The sequence below is a fragment of the Zalophus californianus genome, chromosome 4, assembly GCF_009762305.2.
Source record: "Zalophus californianus isolate mZalCal1 chromosome 4, mZalCal1.pri.v2, whole genome shotgun sequence".
Taxonomy (NCBI): Eukaryota; Metazoa; Chordata; class Mammalia; order Carnivora; family Otariidae; genus Zalophus; species Zalophus californianus.
The window spans coordinates 116,930,824-116,944,434 of record NC_045598.1 but is presented as its reverse complement, the minus strand read 5'-3'; the positions used below and the strand labels follow the sequence as shown (position 1 = coordinate 116,944,434).

The window sequence follows — 13,611 nt, the reverse complement described above, 5'->3', positions numbered from 1 at the left end:
CCCAGATTAAGTAATTATTGATACATGTATGCAAAATACATAATTTTTTATTTATACCTTCACTTACTCTCTGCCACCAGATAATCTTGAAGCAAATCCCAATCATCATGTTATTTCATCTGTAAGTATTTTATTAAATATAATTGATAAACATAAATGCAATACCATTACTACATTACAAATAAAGATAATTTAATATTATCAAAAATACTCAGTTTTCAGATTTTCCTGATGATCATATTTTCCTTAGAGTTTGTTTGAAATACAATCCCAACAAGACCTATATGTGATGATTACTTGATATATATCTTATGTCTCTTTTAAACCACAATTCTTCTTCCGTTTTTTTTTTTTAAATTTCCTGCCTATTTTTCACTGTCTTGGTTTTGATGATTGTACACATGTGGTATGGCTAACATATTTGTCCTTTGTGTTTTCTTCAGTTGGGTAGTTACTGTTGATCAGATTCAAGTTTGATCATTTTTAGCAGGTGATGTTGACTACCTCATTGAGGAGACCCTAATGTTTTCCTTTATGAAGCCATCATCCACTAATGATCAATTCCTAGATCCATTCATTCATTAGGGGTTGTGAAATGGTGATATTCTGAGTCTATCACCCTTTAAAACTTTTTAAAATTTTTTATTTAAATTCCAGTTAGTTAACATAGAGTGTTAGTTATACAGTATATTAGTTTTAGGTGTACACACAGTGATTCAACAATTCCATACAACACCCAGTGCTCATCACGACAAGGGTACTCCTTAATCCCCATCACCTATTTAGCCCATCTCCCCACCTACCTCCCCCCATGGTAACCATCAGTTTGTTCTCTATAGTTAAGAGTCCATTTCTTGGTTTGCTTCTCTCTCTTTTTTTCCCTTTGCTCATTTGTTTTGTTTCTTAAATTCCACATATGAGTGAAATCATGTGGTTTCTGTCTTTCTCTGATTGACTTATTTTGCTTAGCATAATACTCTCTAGCTCCATCCATGTTGTTGCAAATGGCAAGATTTCATTCTTTTTTATGGCTGAATAATATTCATATATATATATATATATACACACACACACATGCAAATGATATACATATCACATCTTCTTTATCCATTCATCAGGAATGGACACTTAAGCTGTTTCCATAATTTAGCTAGTGTAGATAGTGCTGTTATAAATATTGGGGTACATGTATGCCTTTGGATTAGTATTTCTGTATTCTTGAGTAAATATCTAGTAGTGCAGTTGCTGGATCGTAGGGTAGTTCTATTTTTAACTTTTTGAGGAACTGCCATCCTGTTTTCCAGAGTGGCTACACCAGTTTGCATTCCCACCAACAGTGCAAGAGGTTCCCCTTTCTCTGCATTCTTGCCAATACCTGTTGTTTCTTGTGTTGCTGATTTTAGCCATTCTCCGTGAGTTTATAGTTTTGATTTGCATTTCCCTGATGATGAGTGATGTTGAGAATCATTTCATGTGTCTGTTGGCCATCTCTTTGTCTTCTTTGGAAAAATGTCTATTCATGCCTTCTGCCCATTTTTAAATTGGATTTTTTGGGGTTTGGGTGTTGACTTTTATAAGTTCTTTATATATTTTGGATACTAACACTTAATCAGATATGTCATTTACAAATGTCTTCTCCCATTCCATAGGTTGACTTTTAGTTTTGTTGATGGTTTCCTTCATTGTGCAAAAGCTTTTTGTCTTGGTGAAGTCCCCATAGTTTGTTTTTGCTTTTGTTTCCCTTGCCCCAGGAGATACATCTAGAAGAAGTTGATATGGCTGATGTCAAAGACATTACTGCCTGAGTTCTCCTCTAGGATTTTTATTGTTTCATGCCTCACATTTAGGTCTTTAATCCATTTTGAATTTATTTTTGTGTACAGTGCATGAAAATGGTCCAGTTTCATTCTTTTGCATGCTGCAATCCAGTTTTCCCAACACCATTTGTTGAAGAGACTGTCTTCCCCATTGGATAGTCTTTCCTGCTTTGTCAAAGATTAATTGACCATATAGTTGTGGATTTATTTGTGGGTTTTTTTGTGTGTGTTCCATGTCTATTTTTGTGCCAGTACCATACTGTTTTGATTACTACAGCTTTGTAATATAACTTGAAGTCTGAAATTATGATGCCTTCAGCTTTGTGTTTTTTTTTCAAGGTTGCTTTGGCTATTCATATCACTCTTTTTTTATTGGCTAGAATACTTCTCCAGCTGTTATGTCAATGACTCTGCAGTATGTTTAGTTGTCTGAACCTTATTCTCTAGTAGATCCCCCTAAGAAAGGTGCATAGGGACAATATTCTCTGAGTTCTTGCATATTTATAAGAGCATGCGGTTATCAATCTTGACTTGCATGGGAATAAGTTTCCATCTATTATGAGGACCCTGAAGTCTAACAATTTTACATGAAAATTGGTGCCCATTTCTAGAGTCTGTGAAAGAACTTCACCTACCTGAAGCAAAGGCTTTCTGATACCAAGAGGGGAGGACGGTAGGGATACAGCAATGAAGTACAAAAGCAGAATAGCTGGGGAAACGTTTGCATTGGAGGGTCAGGTTGGATGGCTGTAAAATCCATGCATATTCCATATGAAATCCAAGGTCTGCAATTTATTTAACTCTATTAAATTTGTTACTTCATTGCTTACTAGCATGAAGTGTTGTTATGGAAGTCTGATAAAAATCTGATATTCTTTCAGTCTTCAAGTTTTCTTTATTTATCGTATTGAATATTTTTGTTTGTTTGTTCCATTACTTTGGTATTCTTCTTTGAGGCCTCCTATTTATTTATGTTGTATCTTCTTTATCTTCCATATCAGTCAACTTCCCTGAACGCTTTTGATCTCAAATAGCTTACTGATTCAAATTTTTTCCCTCCTTTATACTATTTGTCTTCTAACTATGGTGTTTGAATGGTATCATACCCCTACTAGTTGAGTTTTCATTTCTCAGCTTCTTTTAAAAAAAATTAGAATTCTATATTGGGTTCATCTTTCTTGTCAAATCTTACATTTTTTCTATACATTTCTTTTCTAATTTTTTTCTAATTCTGATTTATATTATTCTTTCATAACTTTTATAATTCTCTTAATTTCTTTCAACTCATTTTGAAATATTTGCTTATGGTTTTTATCTGTTTTCTTGGTATACTTTCATTATCTGTAAGAACATCATCATTTTTTCTATTCTCTTTTTCTTATAATAGTTTTGATTTTTTTCTCATTGCTAAGTTTAAAAAGAGGGCATTGAATGGAACACTGGATGTTATACACAAACAATGAATCATGGAACACTACATCAAAAACAAATGATGTAATGTATGGTGATTAACATAACATAATAAAAATTTTTTAAATGAGTTAGTTTAGTTTTTATGTAGTTTTATGAGGGGTAAGGGGGCCAGGATGGCTTGGTTGGTGTCATAACTCCAAAGCTCATTCCTCTTTTGTTCTCATGAGTGACAAAAAAGAATATAACTTGTCAACTTTCTGACACCAGCTGCCTCTGTTCCCCTGCCCCTTCCTTTGAATTTGGACTTTCTTCAGGTCTTGTGTCTGACCCTGTCCTGCTTAACTTGGAATCTATTCCCAGCAGATTCTCTTCAATGTGGAGCCTTTTCTTGGAAGGGTCTTCACTCTGTGTGTAATGAGACTGCTCCAATAGCATCAGATGTTATTTCATTACAGTCCCTGTGGACTTGTCCTTGCACTGGATCATTGAGAACACATTTCTAGGTCCTTCCAGATGTGTAAGATTGGCCCACTGCACTTTCCAGTAAGTGGCTGTTGGGGATTTGGGGATTCTTCTGTTCTCAAGGCCTTCCCTCTGCCTCTTCCTGCATAGTTGCCAATATCACATGGCTCTTAAGAGCTGTGCCTAATTTGTCCCTTGGTAATTATGGGGGTATCTCAGCACTGAGCTTTATTTGCAAGTATTATTCATGATCCTTCAGTTTTGCTCTGCCTATTTTAATGGGATCATTTTGGTAACTTCAAAAACTATGCTGCCACTGCCATTATATTTACAGAATAGGAGCATTTTAAAACAAACAAACAAAAAAACATGTTTAATCATTCCCTTGGGCCTTGGATTGCTCTCTATCAATTATAAGATGAAATTTGTAGAGTGCTGTTTACAGGAACTTTCATGAGCAGATCACCATGTTCTCACCACTCCACAGCTGCCCCTTATGATCAGCCCAGTGCAAACTACTGGCACATCCTTTCTTAGACTTCCATGCATTTTCACAAACTCATTTTTTTTCTTGGAATATTTTTCCAGCTTCTTTGACTGGCAAGCTCATTTTTGAACTAACAGTATCTGTTTAGTCATTACCAATAATCACTCACTCTTCCATGCTCTCACTATTTATTACTTTGCTAGGGCTGCTTAAACAAGGTACCACAAACTCGTAGCCTAAATAACAGAAATGTATTATCTCCCAGTTCTGGAGGTTATAAATCCATGATCAAAGTGTGGGCTCCTTCTGAGGCTGTGAAGGAGACTCTGTTACATCCCTCTCCTTTAGTTTCTGGTGGTTTGCAGGCACTCTGTGATATTCCTTGGATTGTGGATGCATCACCCTGCTCTCTGCTTTCATCTTGTGTTCTCCATGTGTGTGCATCTGAGTTCAAATTTATCCTTTTTAAAAACACACAGTCATATTGGATTAGGACTCACCCTAATGACCTCATCTTAACTTGACCATCTGCAAAGACCTTATTGTGTTTTCAAATAAGACCACATTCAGGTGGTACAGGTACAGGTGCTAGGAATTCAGTGTTTTAGAGGGACACAATTCAACCAGTAGCACTCTTCTATTGATGTTTGATCTTGTTTACCCTATGACCTCACCTCCCCTGTTCTAAATCTGCATCTCCTACTCTACTGAGATCCAAACCTGTATGTTCATCTTCTTACTTGTATGCCCATATGCTTTCCAGATTTCCCACAGGCATGTAAAAACAAATATATTTAAAGTGCCTCATTAGCTTTTCTTTTAAATTTGTCCCATCTTGTACATAGTAATCCACATTGCCATACACTGAGTATTCCAAGCTAGAAAGCCTAGGGTGCATCTAAGGCTTCCACTCCTCCCTCCCTTATCCCTTTTATTTGATAATAGATTATGTTCTGGAACTTTATCTCCTTAATATATTTTCCCCTCTGTTTTCCAAAGTCTGATTCTCTGAGTTTCTGTTTTGGTTCTGTCACCTACTACAGGATGACCTTAGGCTTGACATCTCTCTGCCTTAGCTTTCCATCTCGAAAGGGGGATGAGAACAGTACCAATTGCATAGGCTGATCTGAGAATTAAATGAAGTAAAATGAAGGACTTAGCACAGAGCCTGGTAAATAGCAGGCATTCAATAAATGTTAGTTCTTATTATATTATTCAACTTTGAATTCTCTAATGGACCCTTCCCAGTGCTTCCAGATGTATAAATTGAATCTAATTTCTCCCATCTTAAAAACCTTAGTGACTCCCCATTGCTTGGAAGATATATAGTAAAGTCAAGCAATGAAATACAGATATATAAGGCTTTTAGTTTATCTTTTCTAACCTAACTTTTAGCCTCTGCATCTTCCCTCCCCTCTCTCATCTTATGTCCTGTGTCCTGCCATATTAAAGCACTTGCTGTTCCTTGGCTGTGAATTCACACCTCAGTACCTTTGTTCCTGTGGTTCTCTTGCCTGGAAAGCCTCTCCATACCCTTTAACATCCTGGAATTTCTACTATTTTATGACTCAAATATCACTACTCCCTCACCCTCTTTAACCAACCAGGGAGAACTGGTCATTCCATTATTTGTGTCCAAACTATTTTTATTCAGACTTTGACCAGATAAAATAACATTATTTTTGTATTCATTCATTTGTGAATTCACCTCACATCCCAAAATATAAACTTCTAGAGAGAAAAGAATGTCACTGTCTTTGTACCCCTACATTAAGCTCAGTTTCTCATGATTCATAGGCACTCAATTAATTCATGTAATTTTATTCATTCAATAGGTATGTATTAAACATATGCAATGTTTGTTATTTTGTATTTTCTGTAAGGGGCTGGAAGCCACTGTAGAGTTTTGAGCAAAAGAGTGAGAAATCTGATTTGCATTTTAACAAAATTGGTTATTGTATGAAAAGTGGGGGCAGAAGGGCAAGGGGTAGATAGGGACATTAGCTGGAAGACTATTGCAACAATCCGAGCGAGAGAAGATGCTAACTTTAACTAGATGGCCAGTGGTATTGGTGGTGAAAAGGCATCAGAATCAGGTAATCATGAAGAGAGCACTGACAGCCTTTGCCTGTTGAGTGAACAAATTAATGATTTTAAAGCTCAACTTCCTTGAGATTATCACAGAAGTTTAAAATCCAGGACGCCCATAGCATTAACAAAGGCAGTAAAGCTTCCACAAATGCCTTTCTGAGTTATTTTACTACTAGTTTTCACTGGAGGAGGAGATTGTGCATAATCTAAACTCTCCAGCCACATGCTAAAAAGCTACAAATGGATCTCCCAGGTCTGTAGCCCATGGGGACTTAAACTCTTGTGGTGCAATAATTGTTTTCTGGAGCACTGGGAGCTCACAGTTAACCTGATGATGGTGGTAGGTTTGTTCCTAAGGAATAAAACAAAAAAGCATCTGGCCTTATAGAGTTTCATATACTAGGACACAAAACCAAGTCTTCCAGTAATGCACATACAGAGTTCAAACACCTATAAGCCAAGAATGGTAAAAAATAAAGCAAAACAATTTTCAGGCCAAGGGAGCTCCATTTACAAAGGCAGAGAGATGGGGGGGGGGAAACCCTGTGTTCTGATAATAAGTGCCTTTGCATCTGTAGTTTTCTAGGCCTGAAAGTATTTTGCACATTCATCTTACCTTTCTTAGAATGGCCTTGCCTCTTTTCTCCACTAAGGAAATTTAGTATTTGTGGTTTTAAACTCTAGTGATATATCTCACCTCCAGAATACCTTCCTTGGGAACCCACAACCAAGAATCCTTCCTTGCACCTGACTTCGTGCTTACCTTTAATCCTACAGGTATCTCACAGTGATGCAATTATTTGCTTATATGTTGGCTTCTATCCCAAGTCCTCCCAGGAGGGAGTGTACCCTTTCATTATTGAAGCTATCCCATTTAGCACTACTTTTGTTCATGCAGGCATTCACAAATGTGTGTTGAATTGAATTGGGAAAAAGAAAATCTCCAACTGTATTTCTTTTTTTTCTTTTATTATGTTATGTTAATCATAATGCATTACATCATTAGTTTTTGATGTAGTGTTCCATGATTCATTGTGTATAACACCCAGTGCTCCATTCAGTACGTTCCCTCTTTAATACCCATCACCAGGTTAACCCATCCCCCCCTCCCCTCTAGAACCCTCAATTTGTTTCTCAGAGTCCATAGTCCCCATGGTTCATCTCCCCCTCCAATTTCCCCCCTTCATTTTTCCCTTCCTGCTATCTTTTTTTTTTAACATATAATGTATTATTTGTTTCAGAAGTACAGGTCTGTGATTCAACAGTCTTACACAGTTCACAGGGCTCACCATAGCACATACCCTTCCCAATGTCTATCACCTAACCACCCCATCCCTCCCATCCCCCACCACTCCAGCAACCCTCAGTTTGCTTCCTGAGATTAAGAATTCCTCATATCAGTGAGATCATATGATACATGTCTTTCTCTGATTGACACAACTGTTCAAAATCTTTGGGATGCAGCAAAAGCAGTCCTAAGAAGAAACTATATAGCAATACAAGCCTTTCTCAAGAAACAAGAAAGCTCTCAAACACACAACCTAAACCTACACCTAAAGGAGCTGGAGAAAGAACAGCAAATAAAGCCTAAACCCAGCAGGAGAAGAGAAATAATAAACATCAGAGCAGAAATCAATGAACTAGAAACCAAAAGAACAGTAGAACAGATCAACGAAACTAGGAGCTGGTTCTTTGAAAGAATTAACAAGATTGATAAACCCCTGGCCAGACTTATCAAAAAGAAAAGATAAATGACCCAAATAAATAAAATCATGAATGAAAGAGGAGTGATCACAACCAACACCAAAGAAATACAAACAATTATAAGAATATATTATGAATGACTATATGCCAGCAAATTACATAATCTGGAAGAAATGGATGCATTCCTAGAGATGTATCAACTACCAAAACTGAACCAGGAAGAAATAGAAAACCTGACCAGACCTATAACCACTAAGGAAATTGAAGCAGTCATCAAAAGTCTCCCAACAAACAAGAGCCCAGGGCCAGATGGCCTCCCAGGAGAATTCTACCAAACATTTAAGGAAGAATTAATAACTATTCTTCTGAAACTGTTCCAAAAAATAGAAATGGAAGGAAAACTTCCAAACTCATTTTATGTGGCTACCATTACCTTGATCCCCAAACCAGACAAACACCCCATCAAAAAGAATTACAGACCAATATCCCTGATGAACATGGATGCAAAAATTCCAGTTGTATTTCTTTACAGTTAGTTACTTCTATGAGATTGATAAATAGCCTATGTCATATTGATTTTTGTATCTGGTTGGAAGACACATGGTTTATGATATTTAACTAATATTAGCACTGTCACGAATATTATGCAATATCAGGATAGTTTTCTACTTTCTTTACATCAGCAGTGATAGACATCGGGACTCTTATGCCCATAACAGTCATGAGGAAATGTCAGCTTGGGTTTTTTCTCAAATTCATGTTCTGAAAAAATGGTGAGAATAAGGAGGCATTGCAATCACAATTGGATTTCTCCCATCTTGTCAATATGTTTATAGTATAATACATTTTGGGAATATTATTTTTTTAACTTATTTTTCATCTGCTACCTGAAGGGGAGGTTGAAATAGAACAAATCAATGAATGTGAACATAAACATGTACTATGTGTCACACATGTTCCCATTTATTCCTTACAGCGTGGTAAGAAAAATTTGCCCAGGTGAGTGGGGGATGAAAACATAAATTTAAATTTCAATGTCATATTTTTTTCCCCTCTGCCACTGCTACCTCCTGTGTTGGCCATGTTGACTCCTGCCTTCCAGCTTTAGGCAAACCCCCAAGAGAAGTCTTCAGCTCTTCAGCTTTTACTCAACATTTGACCACCAGCAGGCAATTCCACCTTGTGCTTCCACAGAGCATATGGCAACACGTTTGACTTCAGGGAGATCTGTTTCTATAACAACGATTTACTTCTCAGGACAGGAAATTCTGTCCATGTTGACAAAAAGCCCCAAATGGCATTCTACTAACTGGTCATATCACCTGTTCTAGAGACAAACCATTAATATAGAAAGCAAAGGAAAACTGGTAATATTTAGCCATTCAATTCTAACAAATGGGTAAAGATGTTGAATCGTTCAAAGAAACTAGACTTCATTATGTTTTTTTATCTAGTAACCGCCTAGGAGATTGAGAAATAAATACAGAGAAACAGACCTAGGAGTTCCTTTTCTACAGAAGTTTAGAATGACATGATGAAGGGCTTGTGTTCCAAGAAAGGTAGTTGTATTCCTGAAACAGAAGCAAATCTGTCAAGTTTATTCTTCCATGGTGGTGTTTTTGTTTGTTTGTTTGATTTTTAGCTATCAGCCCAAGAGCCTTGAAGTTACTTCCTATGTTAAGCACCCTTAGGCTGTAGTTGAGTTTCTAAAAAGGAAGAGGTTTTCAAAATTAAACGTCTTCTGTAAAGAATTACAATCCTTTTGGTGAGGCCTGGGGATGTGCTAGATGTGAGGCCTCAGTTCTAAACTGAACCACAGGAGACAAAGAGGCCCCTGACTAGGGATGGTAGTATAAGATCACTTGGAATCACAATAGGGACAGAAGAAACTTGAGAGGAGCTGAATTCTACCTCTTTGTCCTGGACAGATGTGGTGGCAACATTAGCCTCTGTTGTTGCCAACCCATTAAGGACCCTCACTGTGATGACCTTTGCACATTCACCCAACTGATCTGACAAATGCTTCCACTGTGCTCTGTTCAGCTCAGAATGCTGCTGGAGATACAGAGTTGGGTGCTCCAGTCACTGAGAGGGGGACAGCTTGGTCCATATGATACCACAGGTTAGCTTTTGAATGGTTCTTGGAAGCCAACTACTGGGTAGACACAGTGAAGAAGTTCATGGTTGTGAGCTACCCTCCTAGTTTAATCCAGATCCTTCGCATTGCATTGTAACCACATGTCTACTCTGACACTGGGAGAGAGGAGCATGGCTAATGGCCCGTCCCTGGAAACAACTCTTTCTATATCTGAAGGCAAAGGCCAAGCAGTCTTGTCTCCTTGGCATCTGTGTTATTATTATCTAACTGGAAAGCATTTCCCTCTTCTGATTCTTAGAGCCACTTAGCTTTTGAGCCAAGTTTTGCATCTGAAGATGGAGGTAACCATCCCTCCTGACAGGCTGCTGGGAGGGGTGAATGAGATGTGTCTTACACGTGTGCCTGCCTCACAAGAGGAACGTTGCTACTCTCCAAGGTTATTGATGCTTTGGGTTCTTCTAGGATGTTCATCTTCTTTACCCTAATAACTGAAGGTAGTTTTTTTCTTCAATTCTTCTCATTTTCCTTAGGCATTTTATTCTAGGGAGTGTTTCCATCACATTGGATTTATCCTTTGCCTGGTTTTTCAGAGGGGCAGATGGAAAAGATTACCACTCCACTGAGAAACAAGACAATTTCTAGACCTTCTGAGTATCAAAGGAATCCAGGTTGGGGTCCAGATGGGGAGTGGAGGGACTCACTCAGATTTTTCTTCTTAGGATTTGGCTTTGCTGTGTTGATGAAAAAAAGGTTATCTCTGAAAGGGGCATTGGTGACCAAGGAAGTGCATAGTCATGAAAAGTCTCAGTTCTTTTTAGATATTCATACACACAGCAGGGAGGACTCATAGAAAGCCATATTTACAGTTAAACATTTAGCATAATTACCAGGGTTTCATGTAAGAGGGAAAAAAAGTTTCAAAGCTTTAGCATTTAGCAAATACGCCCTCAGCACGAGACAGCAGTGGCTTAACTACGCAGCTCTCATTAGTGCTAATGGGAGATGTTCCCAGTAAAAGTCCACTAAGAAATATCAATATGCTCCACCTCCTCCTCTGAGGTAAATATATCCAGATGACATTTGCTGCTCTTATTGTCTGATTGATTCATTTTCTGATCAGGTCATTCTTCTTATTTATTGCCTTAGGAAGTATGCTAATGGAAGATAGAGTTTTCCTTATATCACAAAAGGCCACCAGGAATTCGGCACCAACTTTATCAACATAATCTCAGTCTAACAATATCTTGATTCTGTCATTTCCTTAGCATTCTTGAAGCTGTGCACACAAACACACCTACACAACTCCCACCATGCCGTGCACACAGACACCCACACATAACACACCCGTTCCACACACCTGGACACAAATTCAAGTCCAATATTTTTCTGAGGATTTCAGTTGAATTGGAATTCTCAGCTCCTTTTCCTCAGTATTTTCCAAGTGCCAAGAGCAACGTGGACTAATGTTACAGCCTCCCACATTACCAACTTGAGACCCAAACATAACATGGCAAAAGCAATAAACTTGGGAGAAAAAGTCCAAACATGGACTCATCATGTGGAGCACTATATATGTGTTTAATCTAAAATTTAATGTGACTGAGATAATCTTTCAATTACTTGTGAGGAAATGAGGTGTGTATTACTGTTGTTTCAGAGAGTTCAGTCCTTAAATAATATTTGATCAAATGCTCACTACTGACATGTCAAGAGCTGAATCAGAAATCATTACTAGCTATGAGGATATAATGCATGCATATTCTAACACTGAATTGTTTCTCTATCTTCTAGCACATTAAACAGATTAGCTGTTGACTGTTGTTATTTTTACTATCTGAAAAATGCAGAGTAAAATCTGTGCAGAAGAGTTTTAAAGAAACATTAATAAATGGTAATTCCAGCAAGTGATATTTTCTTGTTGCCTGGCTACAAAGGAAGCTTTACAACTATGTATGTATACACATTTATGATATATACACCAATGCATGTATACATATATCTCCTCAACAGTAGGCACTGATAAGTAACAAAATAGTATGATTTGTCATCTTAAGAAGCTCTTTATTGGATATGTTAAGGGATAAGGACACAACCATCACTTTTTTAAACACCAGAACATCAGGTCTCAGTTTATGCTGAATAATAGTCAAAATGACTAAAAATTGTGGCCTATATTTCCATGGTGGAATATTTTCCTGGTGGCAATTGTTTTAAAATTAGATTCTATGTCCCATCAATCATCCAAGGGGGGGGGGATGTGTGTTACAGGGGAAAGAATAAATTGCATGACCTTGTACTTGACAAACACTAGGGGTCGCAGGTATAAGAGGACAGTCTGGGCTGCCCCTCACCCTGAGAAGACCTGCGTGAGCTGTCACCCCAGACTGCAGAGCCACCTCCTCACACCGCCCTGCTCTTCATTATCGCAGAGCCCTGGGGGTGTCTGCTCTCACCAGAAGGGCAAGAACACTCCCGAACCCATGAGCGTGTGTGCAGTGTGCCTCTCAGCTACATGGTAAGAATATTTGCAGTGAGAAAAACAGGAGAATATACTCAGGATCTCCTAGGAAATCCTTGAATGGGACAAGAGCATGCATACCTTCTCCTCATTTACCACACTTAGTTTTTCCACCCAAGGGCAACACTGCCTCTCAAACTAACGAGGTTTTGGATTTCTCTGCATATATTTGACCCCTGAGCTGTATTTCTGTCACCTCTATCTCCTGTTCAGATAATTAGAATGAATGTGGGTCCTCAGAGAAGAATAATACTCTAGTAGCTGCATATCATGGTATATAACATTCTTACATAGTATGATCTTATGCAAAGTAAAATCACACTTAGTTAGCCTCTTGATAAAAGGGGCTTTTTAATGATTTTTATTGTTTTTTTAATGATTTTTATTGTTCTGTGAAAATAAAATTTATGTATGGGATATGGTTATTTTTGTTTTGTTTAATTTTCATGCATTCTTCTCATATACTTAATGCATAAATAGGTACTCTTCACGTATTTCCTCAAAGGAAATAGGAAAAGAGTAGGAAAGAAAAGGAGTAGGAAATAATAGAGTTTTTTTTTTTCTTTACCAAATAATTTTCCCTGTAAAGGGCAGCATAGCCAGGGCCTCTTGGGACACATGGTACATTCAGGTGAAACAGGCAAGAAAGCTGTTAAACTCAAAAGGAAGGTTCTTTACTCATTCTTTTTTTTAATTTATTATTTTGTTTTATTTTATTATGTTATGTTAATCACCATACATTACATCATTAGTTTTTGATGTAGTGTTCCATGATTCATTGTTTGCGTATAACACCCAGTGCTCCATGCAGTATGTGCCCTCTTTTATACCCATCACCAAGCTAACCCATCCCCCCACCCACCTCCCATCTAGAACCCTCAGTTTGTTTCTCAGAGTCCATAGTCTCTCATGGTTCGTCTCCCCCACCGATATCCCCCACTTCATTTCTCCCTTCCTATTATCTTCTTTCATTTTTGACATAGAATATATTGTTTCAGAGGTACAGGTCTGTGATTCAACA

General features: G+C 37.7%; 1 protein-coding gene across 2 annotated transcripts in view; it reads right to left on the bottom strand.

The window, feature by feature from the left end:
- Positions 1–13,611, bottom strand: part of XKR4 (XK related 4) — a 469,594-nt gene that overhangs the window by 181,192 nt on the left and 274,791 nt on the right. The window lies entirely within an intron of this gene.